The following is a 22850-nucleotide window of genomic DNA, read 5'->3' as shown; positions in this document are numbered from 1 at the left end:
GCCAGGGGGAGCGTGTGCTCCTCATGGGGAAGGGCAGGCAGGAATCTGATGAGCACACACAGGCATCACTCCGGGGGTGATGAGGACAAAGAGGAGGGACCATGGGTGTGGGTCCCAGTGCTGGGGCCACGGAGGTGATGACAGAGACACGAATGACAGCAGGACTGGCCAGGTGGTGGGAACACCCAGTTCCCACAACTGGAAAAATGTCCCAGTGGCTGAAGAAGAGGGACCTTGGCAGGTGTGAGGGGGTGAGGAGCCCCTTCCTGGGAGCCCAGTGGCTCATCAGGGGGCAGAGGCCAGCAGAGCCTTCCCTGGAACAGCAGTGACGGGTCTGCTGCTCCCTGTCAGACCTTCTGTGGAAACCCTGCAGAGCTCCTCCGCTAAGGGTTCAGTCACATGATCACCCCAAGGGGTCAGGGAGCCGGGGGGACATTGCTGCATTAGACAGGGCCTGCAGACCCCAGTGAACTGCTGTTAGGGGGAAGCATTGAGACATGGAGCCGCTTTCACACCCCGAAGTGCTCCCAGCCTAGCCCAGGAGAGGCGAGTGGGACTGGTCCAGACATGCATTTCCTGAGCTCAAGGCCCTCCTGGAGTGGGAGCCTCCCCAGCACCCACCTCTCACTGGGGTCTCCCCTCCCCTGAAGTTCTCAGTCCACAGACCCAGTGTCAGAGCCCAAAGCTCCATCAGCAAAGGGAGTGGACACAGCACTGGCATATGAATGGTGTGCACATTCCCCATGGGGACCCCAGACCCACCTGCAGTGAGTTGGTCACGGCTTTGAGCCGGAGCAGGACTCTGGGCTAAACCGCACCGTGTTACTGGAAATCCCCCTCACTGCCCCATCCCAGAGTCCTCCAGGCCCCTGAGGAAACGTGGTGGCAGCTCCCCAGGCTGCCTACAGTTAGTTCAGGTGAGGCCAAGTGCTGGTCACCACCCCCAACCCAGTGGCCAAATCCAGAACAGACTGAGGGGGGTGGGGGCTGCACAGAGGGAGAATGGTAGTGCGGAAGGTCCCCTGGGCAGGGAATCAGCAGGGCATGACTAGGGGGCCGGTGGGGATGGAGGGCGGTGACCTCATGGGGGAGGGGAAGGTGACTTCATGGGGAGGGAAGGCGGTGATGTCACTAGAACCAAGCTGAGTCCTGCCAGCTGATTGGTGGGTGGGTTTGGGGGCGGGGCTTGGATACAAGGCAGTTGTCGAGGACTGAGGCTGAGCAGAAAGCCTGAGTGAGCCAAGATGGCACTGCTGCTGCTGCTCCTGCTCCTTCTGGCCGACCTGCTCAGGTCAGGTGAGGGGTCCTCCCTCACACACACATCCCATACCAGGAACCCCGTCCAAACAATGGGGTCTCCCTGGATTGCATCCCGCATTACTTTCTGTTGTGGGCCAGGGAATCCGTGGACCTGCACTCGACACCTGACATTCCCCCTCCTGCCTGGGGAAACCTGGTTCCTACCATCCACCATTGAGTCCTCGATGATCCACCGACAACTGTGCACCCACAATCGAGGTCCCTGGGGAGACCAACCACCTGCACAACCCCTGACCCGACCACCCAGCTTCCAGCCCCTGTGGATCCACCAGCAGTGGTGGGACAACACACACTGCTCCTTGGAAGACAGCCTGTGTGCATGACGGCTATCAATACTATCCACTCTCAAGACACCAATACACTGGCAGCTGCAGACCAACAATTGGTGATCCTTGGACCACACACTCCCTGTGGAACCAATGTACCAACCACACAACTTCAAGCAGCCACTGATCATCCTGAAGACGTGGACTGACAACCAATGCCCTTTGGGTGACTTCCAGTGTTCACAGGCTCTGTCGCAATTCTCCACCTTTGATCCACCACCAATCCACCAGCAGCCTTGGACCCACACACAGCAATGCTTGGACCCCCTCCCACCTGAAGAACCTCTGGTCCAAACATCCAACACCAAGCCACAAGTGAAAAACCAGAAGTCAAGGGCCAACATTCAATGCTCCATGGACAACTTGCAGTGTGTAGATGTCCTGTCTGCATTGCCCAACATTGAGCCACCACGGAGCCACCAGCAGTTGTGGACCTACATTCCAAGCCTGTTGGATGACCTCTCTCCAGCCCAAATGCCATCACAACTGTCTACCTTGGAGCATACACTGATCCACCTGAAGCTGCAGACTTCCACTTGGCAACCCTCCATCCCTATCATGTCTGAGGTCCCCTTGTCCAAACTGGCCATCATCAAGACCCTGCAAATCAACTGGCAGCTGCTGACCTGCATTTCACACCCAATGGGCAATCTCCTGCCTCTGGACCCCTTAACCCAGGTTTCTGCCTTCCAGCCCCTGATAATCCACCATCAGGCACGGACCTCCACTCGATGCCCCTTGTACCCCTTCCTGTGGTCAGAACCCCTGTCCCAACCTTCCATCATTGAGCCCCAACAGATCCACCATCAGCCGTTGATCCACACCCAGTTCCCCTTGGACCCCATCCTCCTTACAGAACTCCTGTCCCAAGAGTCCATCTGTGAGCCCACAGAGATCCACTGGCAGCCAGAGACCTGTCCCATGGGACTCCTCCCATCTCTGGAACCCTCAAACAATCCTCCATCTTCCTGCCACTGCTGTTCCAATGGAAAATTAACACCCAGATTTCTGGGGACACCTGCCTGCTGAAGAACCCAGGACAAGGTGACCCAGTTAATATTGATGGTTTAGGGACCAGTTTTGAGGCACTGGCAGTACCCAGAACTGTTCACAGTGCAGTTCTCCCTCTGAGTCACTCTGCTCAGGGCATGGCATTCCCATGGCCAGAAGACCTTGGCCTGGGGACTGAGTTGTCCTTGCCCTGGATCTTCTATGGAGCCCTTTTGTTCATTGGCATTGTCTGGTTTAAAGTGTGGAATGGATGGCGAGGTCGTGAAAATCAGATGGACCTGGAGTTGCAAGAGATCTGCAAAACCAGAAAGCTTGTAGGAAAGTCATTGTTAGACTGTGAGGAAGCACTTGAACACCTAGAGTTGAATTCTAGAGTAACCATGAGTGTTACTGCCAATCTGCTGAAGGAAGTCTCTGAGATAAATGATGCACTCAGAGTGTGTGAGCTGGAACACTTAAGGATTTAAAGGTTATGCCAGAGAGCCCATTCTCCCTGTGTACATTATAACAAAGGGAGTTGTGAACAAGTTCCTGAGGAAACCCAGGGCCTAGGGATGATCATGCTGGACCAGGTGAAGCTCACCCAAGTGCTCCCTCACTCAGCACAATCATCCTCAGGGCCTGGGATTCCTCAGGAACTTGTTCCCAATTCCCCTTATCATCTGCTCATGGGCTGAGGGAGAGCTGGATCTCCAGGATCTCCTTTAAATCCTATCCTTCCTAGGTCATCAAGCTGAGAAGGGAAATTTGCAGCAACCATTTGTTTTCTTGCTCACACACTCTAAGTGCATCTTTTAGCTCAGAGACTTCCTTCCAAAGATTGCCAGTAACACTCATGTTTCCTTTAGAATTTGTCTTTTTGTGTCCAAGTGCTTCCTCATAGTCTAAAAATGACTTACCTACAAGCTTTCTGGTTTGGGAGAACTCTTGCAACTCCAAGCCCATCTGCTTTTCATGAACTCACAATCTTTTACACTCTAAAGAAGACAACTGGGTCAGAGTATGGACTCTGCTCTGAAAGTCCTGGGTATTCTTGGGGCCTTGAAACTGAGCGATAGACCATCAGTGCCCATTGTCCAATGTCAACACCCTCAACCTTACTGGCCAAATCCACGTCTGGCCCTTCCATTGGAAGTTGCATTCCAGCCTGAGCTAGTGGTTTGGATTTATGTTTCATGGGTAGAAAGGAGAAAAGACCCATGGGGAAGGATTAAATTGTGTTATAACCATCTCCGTGTTGTGACCACCATGGGAAGGATCATGAAGCCCATGGACTCTGAACAAGGCCGCCAGGACCCAAAACCCAAGTCCACCCATCTCACTGTGTTCCCTTGGGCAACTGACTTACCCTCTCTCTTTCTTCACTTATGAAATTGGATAATAATAATAATAGTAATAAAATAATAAAATTTCTTCTGCTGTGATGGTGATTGAATCAATGTTTGTAAAGCTTTTGTACCTGGCCAGTCACAGTGGAAGTGTGATCTAAGTGTTAAGTCTGTTTCCAGAGTCAACTATCTCCTCCAAGGGGAAGTGGTAGCTCCTGGGGGAAGAGCCCTGTTGCAGCTGGTTGTTTTCCTAGCAACTCCATTTTTTCAGCCTGCATTTGAAAGGGCAAAGGAGGACTTAGGGGCAGGGTGGCCCACACAGTCTGCATGGTGTCTCATGGCCACCGGCTGGATGGATGTGGCCCAGAACACTGGCATGGCAGTGAGCTAGAACCAAAGGGGCCACTGGAGGCCTTTGAGGCAAAAATGGCAAATGCAGCTGGACTGAGCTTGTGAGAGCTGTGCTGAGGAGAGATCTGTCTGGACTGGCTCATGGCCCTGCCTGCCATGCTGGCTGCCTTAGCCTTGGAGGCCAGGACCTGTTGTAGTCCTCCTTCTGCTGGACGTTGCTGTCTGCTGGTCCTCAGTGCCCCTCCTTGCTTCACTCCTCCTTCACTGCTCCAGTTCTTTGCTGACCGCGTGGTTTCCCCCTGTCCCCCAACGCTGCCTACACAGGCTTCCATTTCAGCCCCCCCCCCCCACTCTGGGGTCTCCTTAGCAATTTTCAGATTTAAAGCTACATATTGTTTTCTGGGAGTACAGGGAAAATTGGAAATAAGTCACGTGATATAATTTTTACTTCAAAGAAAAAAGTGTGGCCTTCAATCCACAGAACTGCAGGCTCTGGTTATAGAAAAGACCTTACAGGTCTGACCCTCCTGCCCCCAATGATGTCTCAGCACCCACAACCCCAGGCTGCTCACCACCTCCTTGGAAGATGGCACATTTGGCAACCATCCAAGAGCAGACCCCTGCCTCCCACTTCCACCCAGTCATCTTTATTCTGCCCACTTCATTCTGAGTCACTCAAAATGAAGATATATGTATATATTTGTATCAGAGAACTTAAAATATTACAGAGAAATCATGCAGGAAAGACAAAGCTACTGTACACCACTCTAGCACTGTTTTCCCTGTTATCCAAACTTTACATTACTGTGGTATCTTTGCTGCCACTGACAAAACAATATTTTATATTTATACTATCAACTCTAGGCCATTGTTTACATTAGGGTTTACTGTTTCTGTTGTACAGCCCCATGGTTTTTAAAACATTTTTATTCAAATAACTTGTCATTCAGTCTTTTTTAAAATTATGCTTCATAACTTTGGATGCTGAATATTATGGATGAAAAATTGTGAAGGCTTTGGATAATATTCTCTTCCTACCAAGGGGACAATGAGGGCAAAAGGGGTCTGGGTAGCCATACCACCCACCCCAATTCCAACCCGGGAAACTGGGATTATCCCCCTACTAAAGTCTAATTGTGGAGGGAAGGTGATTCCAGCAGGGAACTCACCAGGAAGCCCCAAAGGCCAGTCTCCCCTCCCTGCATCAGCCAGGAGCAGGCCTGTGGCTCTCTCACCTGCTTGGGTCTCTCAGGGACTGGAGCCCTAGTTGGTCCCTCCAGGAGAGCAGGGCTGCCTCAGGGATTCTCCATCCAGGCAGCAATTGCAGACCATTCCCAGGGCTGGCCCCATCCTTGCACATTCTTCCAAGACCCAGGCAATCTTCAGATGAGTTGCCCTTTACAAAGGTCAGCCAAGGCCATCTTTTCTGATCCACCTGAGGCCCCCAAGTGAAACAGTACTGCTGAAAGAAGGTGACTTGCTCGTGTCACTGCAGGGCTATGTCCCACCATCCTCCCCCAGCACACATGGGACAGACATTTCAGTCTGGGTCTGTCTACACACCAGATACTTCCCCATATGGCCTGCAAAACTGGTCCACAGACAAGTGATTCCCAGGAATCCCAGCATCTCAGGACTCCTGCTTGGAAAGGCCTCCCCAGCCCCTGTGAACCCCATGGACCAACCACCCCACCCTCCCCATGCCAGTGAGTTTCCTTTCTCCTTCCCGCACTGCTCACCCCTGGTTGTTCACATCCTACAGCCTCCCGCACTCCTCCCTCAGCAAGTCACTGCCCAGTTGGGGGTGCACCCCTCCCACACTCCAGACCACAGCTCTGCCTCCAGGCCCCCAAAGCCCCATCCCTCATGCCCTGATTTCCAGGCCCAAGCAGCCTTGCCCCAAAGCCCACTCGCAGCATCTCCCACCTCACCTCGGCCAAGTGTTCATGGAAATCAAAGGATCTGTGGGAACTGCCCAAGGGAGCCAATTCCCTGTTCCTGAAAGGGGAAGAGAAAAACCAGAGGAGCGATGACCTGGACGAGGGAAACCGCCCTGTGGAGCAGTTGCTGTCTGGTGTGTGCAGATGCAAAGGGTGCTGGACCCACTACTCACACCTCACAGTATGAATTCACAACTGCAGCATGGTGCTGTGCACAGCTGACTGTACACTGTGGATAGTTGTATGGTATGTGAACACATCTCAATAAAACTAAATTTTATAAAAAGGATGACAAAGATTTCAGACTTCAATTAGAGACATGATCGAAATGGACTTGGTTGAGACTAATGTAAATCAGACTAAAGAATAAAGGATGTTATTCATTGTGTTTTAAAACTTCAACTTCTATGTGAGATCAAAGGAAGAGATATTTATTTGGTGCAAAATCTATATTTTCTGTAGCACACTATATTATTAAACTTGTATGGTCAGTTTATTAAAACACCACACGTATATGGAACCTTGAATAGGGGATGAGATCTGTTTAGTTTTTACAGGTTAGTGTGAAGGCCTGATAAATCCCAGAGTAATTTGGGCAGAGAATAAAATCCCTCTTGAGGGTCTGGGGGAAAACATGGTAATATTAAACTTCCCTGCCTGGGGAATTCCTGATATTCTTGGAAGCATTGGGGACTACTAGTTGGGTAGGCTGAGCCCTTGATTTTGGGGCTTGTGCTCCTGAAGCTTGTTACAGTAAAGGAGAGCCTAAACCTACTTATAATTATGCCTAAGGCTCACCCCCAGAGACCCTCTCTTGTTGCTCAGATGTGGCTTCTCTCTCTAAGCCAACTCTGCATGTAAACTCACTGCCCCCACCCTCCCAAATGGGACATGACTCCCAGGTATGTAAATCTCCCTGGCAACATGGGACATGACTCCCAGGGTTGAGCCTGGCCCTAGTATCATAGGATTAAGAAAGCCTTCTTAACCAATAGGAGGAAGAGAAATGAAACAAAACAGGGATTCTGTGTCTGTGAGATTTCAAACAGAGTTGAGAGGTCATTCTGGAAGTTATTCTTATGCATTATATAGATACCCCTTTTTAGCTTTAGTGTAATAGTATAGTTAGAAGGAAATACCTGAAACCATTGATCAGCCACCCAGTATCCTTGATTTTGAATATAATTGTATAACTACATAGCTTACGTGATTTCCCTATGTAAGGGGGCAGTGAGATCACCTGCCAAAGTGGCTTATTTAAACAGAGAGGGCCACATCTGAGCAACAAAGAGGCACTGAGGGAGAGACACTTAGTTACAATTATAAGCAGGTTTAGCCTCTCTTTTGCAGCAAGAAGCTTCATAAGGACAAGCCCCAAGATAGAGGGCTTGACATACCAAGCCGTCAGTCCTCAATGTTTATGAGAACATCAGCAACAAACAAGGTGAGGACATTCAACACTTCCACATCCTCCCCCAGCTGCTCAAGGAGGCCCTGAATATACGTTTTTATTCTCTGCCTGTGTGTCCTTTTTAAGAAATGTAAGATATTCCAGCTATGTTTTCTTCTAGAAGTTTTACTATCTAACTATTTACATTTAGATTTATGATCCATTTCAAATTGATTTTTTGTTTAATGTATGAGAAATTGACACCAAGGCTAATATATCCCCATATGCATATCCAAATTATACAGCACAATTTACTAAAAAGACCACTCTTTCCCCCATTGTATTGCAGAAAACCTTTGTGTGAGCCAGGTAAATGACTATATATGTATTTCATTCCATTCTGTTTGTCCAGTTTTCTATCCTTGTGCTATTCAACCCTATCTTACTTATTGTAACTTCCTATAAGTCTGTGTATCTGGGAGTGTAAGTTCTAAAGCTTTGATGTTCAATTTTTTTTGCTATTGCAGATGCTTTGTTGACTTTACTGGTTATAGTGGACATCTGCATCTTGTTTTTAAACTCATGTTCAATAGTTCACCATTAATTATGATATTAGTTGTAGGACTTGTTGCAGGTACCCATGACAGTAGTAGGAATGAACTAGAAATCCCAATAAAATATAATTAAAGAAAAACAAACAAACAACAGTTTGGAAATTAAGCAATATATTTTTTCCCAATTTTATTGAGATATATTCACCTACCATGCAGTCACACAAAGCATACATTCAATTGTTCACAGTACCATTATATAGTTGTGCATTCATCACCAAAATTAATTTTTGAACATTTTCATTACCACACACACAAAAATAATAAGAATGAAAATTAAAGTGAAAAGAACAATTCAAGTACACAAGAATACTGGGTGCCTTTCCACCCCCCACCCCCCATTTTTCTACTCATCCATCCATACACTGGACAAAGGGGAGTGTGGTCCATACGGCTTTCCCAATCATACTGTCACCCCTCATAAGCTACATTTTTATACAATCATCTTCAAGATTCAAGGGTTCTGGGTTCTGTTTTGTAGTTTGATAGTTTCAGGTATTTACTGCTAGCTATTTCAATTCATTAGAAACTAAAAAGGGTTGTCTATAGTGTGCATGACAGTGCCCACCAGAGTGACCTCTCAGCTCCTTTTGAATCTCTCTGCCATTCAAGCTTAATTCATTTCCTTTCACATCCCCCTTTTGGTCAAGATGATGTTCTCCATCCTGTAATGCTTCATCTAGATTCCTCCCCAGGAGTCATATTCCATGTTGCCAGGGAGATTTACTCCCCTCAGTGTCAGATCCCATGTAGGGGGAGGGCAGTGATTTCATCTGTCAAGTTGGCTCAGCTAGAGAGAGAGGGCCACATCTTAGCAACAGAGGCATTTGGGAGGAGGCTCTTAGGCACAATTATAGGCAGGCCTAGCCTCTCCTTTGCAGCAACAGTCTTCCCAAGGGCAAGTCCCATGGTAGAGGGCTCAGCCCATCAAACCACCATTGATGGTGGTAACCAATACAGTTTTAAACAGAGCTGGGAACAGGGTGAGGCAAGCAAGGGGCCTAAATTGCAAAGTGCCATTTGCCCCTGTACTTTCACAGACCTGAGAGTGAGGTGCTCCTTCATTTTGTGCTCGAGGATCCTTGTTTTCCCCATTCTAGTCCTGCACCTGTTATAAATAACCCATAGATCCATATTTGGGAAATGAAAATATTTATGAAAATGACTTAAAGCAGTTTTTGGAAATTTATTTTTTTAAATGCATACATTTGAAAAGAAGAAAGGTCAACAAATCAAATCACTGCTCTCCAGAAAAATATCTCAGAGCATGGAAATATTCTGTATTTGCACTGTCCAATATAATAACCACTAAACACATGTGAATTGATCTCTTGTTCAGTGACTAGTGTGATTAATGTACTGAGTTTTTAATTTAACTTTGATCTTCCTTACCAAAAAATCCCAAATAACTTATGTAGATTCACTCCCTCTATGTAGTAGAATTTAACTCCCCTCCTTCCCCACTTCCAACCCCCCTTCATTACCTGAGTGGAGTTTGGGACTTAGTTACTTCCATCCAATAAACAGTGTATGAAAAGGGGAAAATAACTCTACAGTGGAGAAACTTCCAACAGAATCCTTCAGCAGCTGTTCAAGGTGATAAGTCAGGTTGAGAGCAGGTGTCCCTGCTATGATGTGATGAGAAGGGCTCATCACTTTTGTGGTTTTCCATAAAACCCATTACCCCAGTGTGATGGTGAGAAAAACAGCAGAGAAACCCAAATTGAGGGACAATCTACAAAACACCTGATCATTAGTTATTCCTTAAAATTGTCAAGGTCATGAAAAACAAGGAGTCTGACAAACTGTTCAGAGACCAGAGTAAGCGAAGGGATGTGATGACTAAATGTGTTGTGGTATCCTGGATGGAATTCTGGAACGGACAAAGGACATTAATGGAAAAACCAGTGAAACCCAAATAAAGACTAGAGTTTATTTCATAGTAAAATACAAATACTGGCAATTACTGTTAGGTCTAAGGATGCCATTTCTCATGTATAAATTTTAGACATTGCATATGTCTTTAAATCTATGATGTCTTAATTTTGACTATGAACGGAAACCTTCAAGCTCAGAGTATCGATCATATTTAGATTGTGTGATCTTGATACCATTAGAAAACATGGTTCTAAATAGTCAGGCCTGCCGGAGCCCACATCAAATAGAGAAACAAGTCTCCTTGCTTTGGTGAGAAGGTGAGTTTATTGAAGATGCATCACCAGGGAGCTGGAGGAAAAAAAGAAATTTCCTTGGCAGTGCAGGATATTACTCCCAGGATAAGCCTGGACCCAGCATCTTGGGATTGAGAACATCTTCTTGACCAAAAGGGGGCAGTGAAGTAAAACAAAATAAAGTTTCAGTCTCTGGAGGGCATTCTTATGTGCATATAGATATCCCTTTTTAGTTTTTAGTGTTTTTGGAATAGCTAGAAGGAAATACCTGAAACTGTCGAACTGCAACCCAGTAGCCCTGATTTTTGAAGATGATTGCACAACTATGTAGCTTATGTGGTGTGACTCTGTACATGTGAGAACTGTGTGACTCACACTCCCTTTATCTAATATATGGACAGATGAGTAGAAAAATGGGGACAAAAACTAAACAAAAAATGGAGTGGAGTGGGGGTGGATTGAATACTTGAGGTGTTCTTTTTTACTTTCAATTTTATTCTTATTTTCATTATTTTTGGAGTAAGAAAAATGTTCAAAAATTGTTTGGGGTGATGAATGCACAATTATATGATGGTACTGTGAACAGTTGATTGTGCACCACAGATGATTGTATGGTATATGAATATATCTCAATAAAACTGAATTAATAAAAAAAAGAAAAACACCTTGGGTTGATAAAATTGACTCCTATCTTTCTCTCACTTCCCAAGTCTCACTCATTAGCAAATTACACTGGCTCTCCCTTTAAACTCGGACCAAACTTAACCTCCACTGCTGTCACACCAGGCCTGGATCATCCTGATAAGTTCCTATGTGATCCCCCTGCTCCTGCCTTTATCCCCCCTTGTCATTATTCCCAGCACAGCAGCCAGGGGGATCCTGGTAAAGTATAGGTCAGCTCACAGCCCTCTTACCTTCGGTGGCTCCACCTCACACAGATCAAAGGCAAAAGTCCCTAAAACAACCTGTAAATTGCAGTAAGAGTCAGCCCCCCACTTTCCCTGTGATCTCATCTGTACCACTGTCCCCTTGCTCATATGCTGTGGTCATAAGCCTCTCACGGCTCATGGATGACCCAGGTCCAGGCCTGCCTGGGCAGCTGACAGCTCCCAAGTCTTAACTCTTTACTCAAATAACACCTTCTAAGCAGGGCATGATTCACCTGAAATTGTGCCCCCACCTTCCCAGCCCCTCTCCTTTGCATCTGTCTCCATAGTGCTTCTGCTCTCTAATATATGATTATTTCTTATCCACACCTGCTGTCTCTTTCCCTGAGGAACACGTGAGTTTCCCAAGGACAGGGCTGCCTCCAGTTTGGTCCTCAGTTAGGCCCCTACAGTCCTAGCACATTGCCTGGTGCCTACTTGGCACTCAAACAGTATCTTTTGAATATATGAATGAATGAACAAATGAACAGGAATACTGAAAGGACCAGGCAAAATTAACGTGACTGTGGTGGTTTGGAGCTGTGTGTACCCCAGAAAAACATGTTCTTAAACGTAATCCATTCCTGTGGGTGTGAATCTTTGGTAAATAGGACATGTGACGAGGCTACTTCAGTTTAGTTTGGCAACCAAGAAAACTTAAACAGTGACTTGCTAGAAAAATCCTGTATTTGTCACCAGTACAGCCCCAGCCAGGCAGGGAGCAAGCTCTGAGGCCCGTGCCCATGTTCTTCACAATAATCCTCCTGCATTCCTGAATCCTTTGTACTTTATGTAATTTAATGATAGCAGTTACCAACTTATTGAATCCAATTTTGTCAGGCTCAGTTGAAAGCCCCTCTGTATTACACAGAACAAACCAAAACTATATCTGCCTCAGCTTTTTGTCTTCACTTGCTGGGCTCTCCTGAACTAACCATGAGCCATGGCATCTTGCTCTTCTTTGGCTGCCTCCTAATAGGCTGAAGATCAGCAAACTTTTTTCTATAAAGGATCAGATAGTAAAAGTTTTCAGCTTTGTGGGCCACACAAAACTTCTGTCACAACCACTCAACTCTGCTGTTGTTAGTATGTAGATAAGGCCTTGGCCAAGTGTCCTTATACAAAAGAACACCTTGTATTTCAATAAACCTTATTTTAAAAATAGTCTGGGGCCCGGGGGCTGGGCCAGGACTCCTACTGGTCACTCCCTGTCCTCAGTGGCAACTGGCACCGGCTTCTTCTGCCTTACGCTTCTGACCACAGCCGCTGAGCCATGCACATGCAGCAATAACCTGCCAGCCCCTTGCCCGTCGTCATGCCCACAGCCCACAAGGCCACCACAGCAGTTATTATTCTTCACGGATTGGGAGACACAGGTCATGGATGGACAGGAGCCTCTGCAGGTATCAGAAGTTTATCAAATATATCTGCCCACATGTGCTGGTTATGCCTGTTACATTAAATATGAATATGAGTATGGCTTCTTGGCTTAATATAATTGGACTTTCACCTGATTTACAGGAAGAGGAACCTCAAATCAAATAGGCAGCAGAAAATGTCAAAACTTTGATAGACCAAGAGGTGAAGACTGGAATTCCTTCTAACAGGATTATTTGGGGAGGATTTTCCCAGGGAGGAGCTTTAACTTTCTGTACTGCTCTTACCACACAGCAGAAGCTGGTAGGTGTCGTGGCACTCAGTTCCTGGCTTCCACTTCAGGATTTGTTTCCCCAGAGTACTATCAGTGGTGCTAATAAGGATATATCTATCCTCCAGTGCCATGGAGATTGCCACCCCTTAGTTCCCCTAATGTTTGGTTTTCTTACTGACGAAAAGCTAAAAACATTGGTAAATCCAGACAGGGTAACCTTCAAAACCTATGGGGGCATGATGCATAGTTCATGTCACCAGGAAATGATGGATATCAAGCAATTCATTGATAAAGTCCTACCATCAGTTGATTGACATCACTAAGAGGCCTTGGGAGGAAGTACACCAGCATCGTTGTAGTAGAAATTTTCAAATGTGTCCAATCTGAAACTTCCTGTTTGCAGCGTTAGAATGTTTTGCAAATACATACCAATGACAAAAAGTAAATAATGTTTCCTCATGGGAAATGTACATTCTTTTAAGTTTCTATTCACGTATTTGTATAATGTAATCCCAGAGTAATACAAGTATTAAAATATGTGAAGCAGCTGGCTTCTTTTTCCCAAATGAAATTCAGAAAAACAATAAAATACTGCAACTGGAATATTTATCACATCATTTGGAAATTATTAGTATGCTTAAAGAAAATTGTTCAGGTATAAATGAGCAATTAAGATATAAATGATTTAAGCACACTGTGACTTAGACTGTGGATTTATTCCCAAACCACACAGTCACCATACAGTGGCTGTATTTTTATATATTTATTCATATATATATAATAATTGTAATACAAAATAATGAAATGATATTATGTTATTCCTAATAATAGGGATAATACTTTTAAGTGTTAATGAAGGGCCTCAATTAATGGCCCTTTTATTTGGGGGGCCAGCCATTTTTTCTTATCTTTTCCATTTAATACTCTTTTCGGCTCTCTAGAAAAGACACGTGTTTTTCCTTTAATATCCTCATAGGAAACCAAATATTGTTTCCCTGCCATAGACATCTGGTGTTAATAAATGCCGCAATTTGACATTCTGAATCACAGACATACGGTATTTATGATGTATTTATACTTATAATGAAACCAGACATCACTTAAAACTCCTTTACTACTTATTTCTTCAACTGTATCTGAGTCAAAATTTAGACTCATCCAGTTGTTAGAACTTTTAATTCAGGGAACAGGAATGGTTCTGTGATTTTAATTTTCTGTAATTGACTGCAAGAATAATTGGATCATACTTTAGTACGTTCTGAAATATTTAAGACAATCTTAAAAATTGTAATTTCTAAGGTGATTTGATGTAAGATGATTCTCCTTGTAGTACAGAGTTTAATTTTACTTACTTTGTACATGTTTGAAACCAACTACGTGGAAAATTAGAATCAATCAGAAAATGTAGCTTTATTTTTATCTGCCAATGAACTTTGAAATTCTGACTTTAATCAAATGATTTTTAATTAGTTTTTGTGCAAACATAAAAATAGCAATCCTTTGATTTTATATAGCCAATATTTTCAGATAACTGGTAAAAATTATTTGAAAACAAATTTCTGGGTTATAAGGGTAGTCAGAACTTGAAACATGTGGTATAATTACCACACAGTTTAATATTTTTTGAACTGTATGCTTGGCATTTTTGAATTGTTAATTTGGGGGCTGTATTCCCACTGATCAAAACAATGATGGGATGGCATCTGTATAAATGGGTGCTAATTGTTAATAGAAATAATTTGGCAGTGTACAATATAGAATGTTAATAATTAAGCCATATGTTTATGTCTGGATTTAAAACTTTTAAAGAATCATTTACAAATGCTTTGCCATTTATTTTGAAGAACAGAAACAGTTATATTAAGTTATACATTCCAACATCTTATTTATTGTAAGCTATCTTACTCCATTGAAAAGTTTTGCTGTAGTGTGGGAAAATATGAAACTTTTTCACAGTTTCTATCAATGTGAAATAAAATTTAATTCAGAAAAAAAAAGCCTGGGGTGGGATTTGAGACCTGTGGTTTGCTTACCCTTGTCTTAGTGTTAAAGGATCCCAATCTTAGAAACTAAACATGGAGTAATATAGACAAATTTCATCTTATTTAGAAATAAAGGAATTAAAATGCAAATTCCTAACAACTCACAATCTGTCCTTTGAGGCCCCTCCACCCACAGGGTGTCCTCAACTTTCACCACAACCTGCTTCTCCTTGTCTTTCTCCCCGGTGCCCACAGAAAGCAGGATGGAAATCGTCCCCTCCCTGTCCCCAGAGGGAGCCGCCTGAAGTGGTTATGGCCAAGGAGGTAGAGAATGAAGGCTGCCCCTTCTGAATAAAGTGACAGAACACACAAGGAAAGGCTTTTGCCCTCCGCCCTCGGTCCTTCCCCTTTCCCCCTGCCTGCACTGCAGGCCCATGTCTGCACCATCCTGTGACTGGGAGGAAGTGAGCCATGTGCTGGGGGTGGCCTGGTTCCCAGGGGCATCTCCCAAATGCCCCCGTGGCCCAGCCCTGCCACCCCCAGAGGTCCTGGGAGGACAGATAGGTGCCCAACTTTAAACTACTGTGAGGTGGGTTTTCCTTTATGCGCAGCAGAATGAAGTCCTAACATACATCTTGTTGAAGCAATTTCAAGGAAAGAAATAATTTTTCTGGGGGAAAATAAGACAGTTCATTTCAGAATAAAGCTCAGAAGAAAATATGTCTCTGGAAAAACTGAAGCTTCATGCTCAAATCTGCCTAGATCTTAGTGATGACATGGAATAAATTGTAACTAATTTTTTCTGTCTATTTTGTCTGAATGCAAAAATCTCCATAATTAAAATTAACCAAAAAAAAAAAAAAGTAAACTCAATTTGGTGAGAAAGATCAAAGGCCATCAGCAAATTATATCTTCAAAGCTGGAGGTCAATAATTGTTGTGCCTCTCCTATGTATGTGTCCTTAGTTCATCTGTTTTCAAACAAAAATTCATGTTTATATTATCTTTCTTATTAAAAGAAGAAGATTGAAGATCATTCAGTGTTTGGTGATTTTTTCAGTGTCAGCCATGTGTCAGGCACTTCTAAAACAGCAGTGTCTGCCCTCTGGGGTGTTGGGTGGGCTGCGATGGGCCCAGGGAGGCTGGCAGAGGGCACCAGGCCAGCTTAGGGGAGGGCCTCCCACCTAATGGGGCAGGAGGTCAGGGAAGGCTTCCCAAGGGAAGCAGGTGGGCACTGATGTGAAATGAAGAAAGAGAAGTGGGCAGGATCCAGAAGGCCCAGAGCCTCACACAGCATGCTACGGGGTTTGAACTTTCTCCCAAGGGTCTTGGGGAGCAAAGAAGGGCTCTATGCCTGAGAGCTATCTGATCAGATTTGGAGCAGAGACAGAACACCCTGGCAACAACACAAAAGATGACAAGGGAGCTGGACCAGAGGACTGGAAGTCTGTGGCCACCTTTGATGAGGTACAAAAAGGAAGATATGGTGAGAGAGGCCCCAGGGCCTGACAGGGTTGGGGTATGTTCTGGCAGCTTGGCCACCAAAGGGCAGGGTAAAGGAAATTTAATTCTTGTATATTTAAAAATGAATATGATGTGTGTGTGTGTGTGTGTGTATACACATATATATATTTGATGGAATATTATTCAGCAGTAATAAGGAATGAAGGATGACATATTTAAAATTCTGAAAGAGAAAAATTCTCAATCAAGAATTCTTTATCCAACAAACCTCTCCTTCAAATTTGAGTGACAGCTTAAAATTTTCAGACAAATACTGAGGGAATTTGCTAACAAGAAACCAGCCCTACAAGAAATACTAAAGCGAGCCCTACTGGCTGAGAAAAAAAAAAAAAAAACAGGAGAGAGAGGTCTGGAGAAGGGCACAGAACTAAAGAGTTTTAGTAAAGGTAAGTTAAAGGAAATAAAAAGAGAGAGAAAAAATACATCTGACAAATAAAAATCAAAGGATATGATGGCTGATTCAAGAACTATCTTTGCAATAATAACCTTGAATGTGAATGAATTAAACTCCCCAATTAAAAGATATAGATGGAAGAATATATTTAAAAATATGACCCCCCCCCCCATTCCTCTGCACCCCCAGGACCATGGCCATGCAGGCGGGTGAAGATGCCTGGAGATGTCGGGGCTGTGGGAACCACGTTGCACAAGCCAGAGGTTGTACAGGACTGCCAATGAAGCCCGGCACAGCTCTTGCTTCTGGTGTTCAGATGCCAGGAGTCCCTCACCAGCTGGTACTATGGGAAGAATGGGAAGCTCCACTGCCACAAGGACTACTGGGGAAGTTTGCGTAATTCTGCCATGGGTGCTCCCTGCTGATGACAGGGCCGGTCATGGTGGCTGGGGAGTTCAAGTACCACCCAGAGTGCTTTGCCTGAATGAGCTGCAAGGTGACCATCGAGGATGGGGATGCATATGCTCTGGTGCAGCATGCTACCCTTTACTGTGGGAACTGCCACAATGAGGTGGTGCTGGCACCCATGTCTGAGAGGCTTTCCACAGAATCTGTACAAGACCAGCTGCCCTACTCCATCACACTCATCTCCATGCCAGCCACCACTAAGGGAAGACGAGGCTTCTCTGTGTCCATGGACAGTGCCTGCTCCAACTATGCCACCACCGTGCAAGTAAAAGAGGTCAACAAGATGCACATCAGTCCCAACAGCTGCAACGTCATCCACACTGGGGACTGCATCCCGGAGACCAATGGGACACCTATGCGCACACTCTGAGTGGAGGAGGTAGAGGACGCAATTAGCCAGACGAGCCACACACTTAAGCTCTTGATTGAACATGACCCCATCTCACAGCGCCTGGACCAGCTGCAGCTGGATGCACAGCCCTCTCCCCACATGCAGAATGCTGGACACTCGCATACCCTCAGCACCTTGAACACCAAGGAGAATCTGGAAGGGACACTGAGGAGACACTCTTTGAGGTGCAGTAACAGCATCTCCAAGTCCCTGGTCCCAGCTCCCCAAAGGAGCACCTGCTGCTTAGCCAGGACATCAGCCACTCAGAATCTCTCTGCTGTTTCAGCAGTTACTCACAACAGATCTTCTGGCCATGTGACCTGATCCAAGGGGAGATCCTGGGGAAGGGCTTCTTTGGGCAGGCCATCAAGGTGACATACAAAGCCACAGGAAAAGTAATGGTCATGAAGGAGTTAATTTGATGTGATGAGGAGACACACAAGACTTTTCTGACTGAGGTGAAAGTGATGCGCAGCCTGGACCACCCCAATGTGCTCAGGTTCATTGGTGTGCTGTATGAGGACAAGAAGCTGAACCTGCTGACAGAGTACATAGAGGGGGGCACACTGAAGGACTTCCTAAACAGTATTGACCCATTCCCCTGGCAGCAGAAGGTCAGATTTGCCAAAGGCATCGCCTCTGGATTGGCCTATTTGCACTACATGTGCATCAGCCACAGTGACTTGAACTCACACAACTGCCTCATCAAGCTGGACAAGATGGTGGTGGTGGCAGACTTTGGACTGTCATGGCTAACAGTGGAGGAGAGGAGAAAGCCCCCAGTGGAGAAGGCCACCAACAAGAAATGAACCTTGTGTAAGAGTGATCACAAGAAGTGCTACATGGTGGTAGGAAACCCCTACTGGATGGCCCCTGAGATGCTTAATGGAAAGAGCTATGATGAGACCATGGATGTCTTCTCTTTTGGGATTGTTCTCTGTGAGATCATTTGGCAGATGTTCACAGATCCTGACTGTCTGCCCTGCACACTGGACTTTGGCCTCAATGTAAAGCTTTTCTGGGAGAAATTTGTCCCCACAGACTGCCCCCCAGCCTTCTTCCTCTGGCTTCCATCCGCTGCAAACTGGAGCCTGAGAGCAGACCAGCATTCTCAAAACTGGAGGGCTCCTTTGAGGCCCTCTCCCTGTACCTAGGGGAGCTGGGCATCCTGCTGCCTGCAGAGCTGGAGGAGCTAGACCACCCTGTGAGCCTGCAATACGGCCTGACTCGGGATTCACCCAGCTAGCCCTGGCCCAGCCTCCTGCAGGGGCATGTACCACAGCCAGCATTGCCCCCTCATGCCCCATCTCTACTGAGAGCAGGGCCATCCAGACTTCCTGTTGATTGGCAGCTTGTTTAGAAGTGGAACAAGACATCCTTACTACCTCCCCAGGAGGCGAGTGGGCACAGCACCAGGGAAACACATCTCCACAGTTTGGGTCCTGGTTACTGTCTCTAAATCCAGAACTTGCCTGAAAGCTGTGAAGAAAAAAAGAAACTTGGCCCCTGGGCCAGGAGAAATCTGTAACTTGGGACCACTTGGGAACTTCCTGGCAATGGGTTCCCACCTCCAGAGATTCTGGAAGGCCCTTGCTTACACTAATCAGCATGACCTGGACCTGCTGGGCAGGATCTCCAGTGAACCTGCCCAGGGACCCTTAGTCAAGCTGGATGCATAAGAACTGTGGATGAGACAAAGACTGGGAGCCAGGAGGCACTCTACGGGTGTGAAATGGTGGTAGTGCTGCTCCTCCTTACACTCCAGGTCCCGCCCTCCCCTGGGACATGCTTGAGGGAGTTGGTTTTGGAAGAGTTCCTTAGTGGGTTTGTGGTGAAACAGGTCAGGGGAAAGGCTGGTTTCTGCTCACCAACAGGGACTACAGCCCAGGGACTACATCCACGGGAGGGAGCTCTTCCACCTCATATTCTGAAACCAGTACTGGAGGCTGGCCGAGAACTTCCGGTAAACATCCTTTCTGCCTGCAACAGGCAATCACCCACAAACACAGGAAGAGGCTGGAAGTTGGAAAGAAGGAGGCCCTCTGCTCTAGAAAGGCCATATCCTGGCAACTGCCACTTGACTCTCTGGTGGCCTCTCATCTTTTTTGCTGGGCTTCTAGACTTTTTACCTAGAGCTACCTGGGTTCTGGAGGACCAGGTGGCTCAGGCAGGAGAGTGGGAAGAGTGGGCCTTGTCCATGCAGCAGCCACTGCTCACCCTGCAACACCCCTGATCCTGGCAGCAGTTGGGGCTGGGAAGAGAAGGTAGCACAGTTCTAGAGTGGAGATGCTGAGGGAGGCAGCTTCTTGAGCTGGGCCATCTGGCTTCTACATCCCCTGTTGCCTGGCCCAGCTCACTAGCTCTTGATTGCAGCCCCCTGAGCCACAGCCCAGCACCCTCCACCTTGGTTTCTGGAGCTCCAGGGACTCTTTATTTAGCACTGGATCCCCCTCCTCCTAAGTGTGTGTGAGTTTGCCCCATATTTAATAAATTGGGAATGGATTTGGGGTATTGATACAAGTGTGGTAGTTGTACTTTGGGGAGGCAGGGGTGGAAGTGATCCAAGAGACTGGTTACTGTTAATACTATGTTGTTGTTATATCTACTGGGTGATGTATGAAATATTGTACATAGACCTGATGAGCTGTGGGATCAGAAAAATAAAAAATAAAAAATAAAAATATGACCCATCAATAAGATGGACAATAAGGAAACTGAAAATCTAAATGTGATAAATGAATTTGACTTAACAGACATATACAGAGCATTATGTCCCAGATCACTATTCTTCTCTAGTGCTCATGGAACTTTCTCCAGGGTAGATCATATGCTGGGGCATAAAACAAGCCTCAATAAATTTTAAAACATTGAATTTATTCAAAGCACATTCTCTAATCACAATGGAATACAACTAGAAGTCAATAGCCATCAAAGATCTAGAACATTCACAAATATCTGGGGTTTAAATACCACACTCCTAAACAATCAGTGGGTTAAAGAAGAAATTGCAAGAGAAATTGCTAAATATCTAGAGATGAATGAAAATGAGTTCACGACATATCAAAACATGGGATTCAGCAAAGGCAGTATCGAGGGGGAAATTTATAGCTCTAAATGAACACATTAAAAAGGAAGAAAGATCTAAAATCAAAGAACTAATGGAACAACTGAAGAAGCTAGGAAATGAACAGCAAATTAATCCTAAACCAAGTAGAAGAAAATAAATAACAAGGATTAAAGCAGAAATAAATGATATAGAGAACAAAAAAAAAAAAATACAGAGAATAAATAGAACCAAAAGTTGGTTATTTGAGAATATCCACAAGATTGACAAGCCCTTGGCTAGCCTGACAAAATCAAAATGAGAGAATACCCAAATAAACAAAATAATAAACGAGCGAGTCGACATTATTGTACATCCTGAAGAAATTTTAAAAAGCCATAAGAGGATACTATGAACAACTGTACACCAACAAACTAGATAATTTAGAGGAAACGAACGACCTAGACTGACCAGAGAAGAAATACAAGACCTCAACCAACCAATCACAAGCAAAGAGATCCAGTCATCAAAAAGCTTCCCACAAATAAAAGCCCAGGGCCAGATGGCTTCACAAGAGAATTCTACCAAACTTTCCAAAAAGAACTGACACTAATCTTACTTAAAGTATTTCAAGAAATTGAAGAAAATGGAACACTACCTAACTCATTTTCTGAAGCTAACATCACTCTAATACCAAAACCAGGCAAAGATGCTACAAAAAAAAGGAAAATTACAGGCCAATCTCCTTCATGAATATAGACACAAAAATTCTCAACACAATAGCTGCAAATTGAATCCAAAGACACATTAAAAAATCATACATCATGACCAAGTGGGATTCATCCAGGCATGCAAGGGTGGTTCTACATAAGAAAATCAGTCAATATAAAACAATACATTAACAAATCAAAAAGGAAAAATCAAAAGATCATCTCAATAGATGCTGAAAAAGCATTCAACAAAATCCAGCATCTTTTTTTGATAAAAACACTTCCAAAGGTAGGAATTGAAGGAAACTTCCTCAATATGATAAAGGGCATGTATGAAAAACCCATAGCCAGAATAATACTCAATGGCAAGAGACTGAAAGCCTTCCCTCTAAGATCAGGAATGACACAAGGATGCCCACTGTCACCACTGAAATTCAACATTGTGCTAGATGTGCTAGCCAGAGCAACCCAGCAAGACAAAGAAATAAAAGGCATCCAAATTGGAAAGGAAGAAGTAAAATTGTCATTATTTGCAGATGATATGATCTTATATTTGGAAAACCCTGAGAAATTGACAACACATCTACTTGAGGTAATAAATTTACCAAAATAGTGCGCTACAAGATTAATGCACATAAGTCAGTAATGTTCCTATATGCTAGAAATGACCTAACTGAAGAGACGCTCAAGAAAAAGTTTCCATTCTCAATAGCAACTAAAAAAAATCAAGAACCTAGGAATAAACTTAACCAAAGATGTAAAAGACTTCTGCATAGAAAATTATATAATTTTACTAAAAGAAATAGAAGGGGACCAAAAAGATGGAAAAAATACTGCATGTTCATGGACAGGAAGGCTAAATGTCAATAACATGTCAATTCTAGCCAAATTCATCTACAGATTCAATGCAATTCAAATTCAAATTCCAACAACCTACTTTGCATACTTGGAAAAGCTAGTTATCAAATTTATTTGGAAGGGAAAGTTGCCTTGAATTGCTAAAAACACTCTAAATAAGAAAAACAAAGCGGAAGGACTTACACTTCCTGACTTTAAGCTTACTATAAAGCCATAGTAGTCAAAACAGCATGGTATTTGCATATATTGATCAATGGGATGGAATTCAGAATTCGGAGATAGACCCCCAGATCTATGGTCGACAGATATTTGATAAGGCCCCCAAAGCCACTGAACTGGGACATAATAGTCTCTTCAACAAATGGGGCTGGGACAACTGGATATCCATATCCAAAACAATGAAAGAGGATCCATACCTCATGCCCTACACAAAATTAACTCAAAGTGGATCAAAGA

The 22850-nt window shown here is 44.7% G+C and overlaps 2 pseudogenes; both read left to right on the top strand.

Moving 5' to 3' along the window:
- The first annotated feature begins 12722 nt into the window (after positions 1-12722).
- Positions 12723-13339, top strand: LOC119544776 (annotated as a pseudogene).
- Positions 13340-17117: 3778 nt separating this feature from the next.
- On the top strand, positions 17118-19029 carry LOC119544552 (annotated as a pseudogene).
- The last annotated feature ends 3821 nt before the right edge of the window (positions 19030-22850 follow it).

This window comes from Choloepus didactylus, chromosome 9 (assembly GCF_015220235.1).
Source record: "Choloepus didactylus isolate mChoDid1 chromosome 9, mChoDid1.pri, whole genome shotgun sequence".
Taxonomy (NCBI): Eukaryota; Metazoa; Chordata; class Mammalia; order Pilosa; family Megalonychidae; genus Choloepus; species Choloepus didactylus.
The sequence above is the reverse complement of the archived record's forward strand: the minus strand, read 5'-3'. Positions and strand labels throughout refer to the sequence as shown.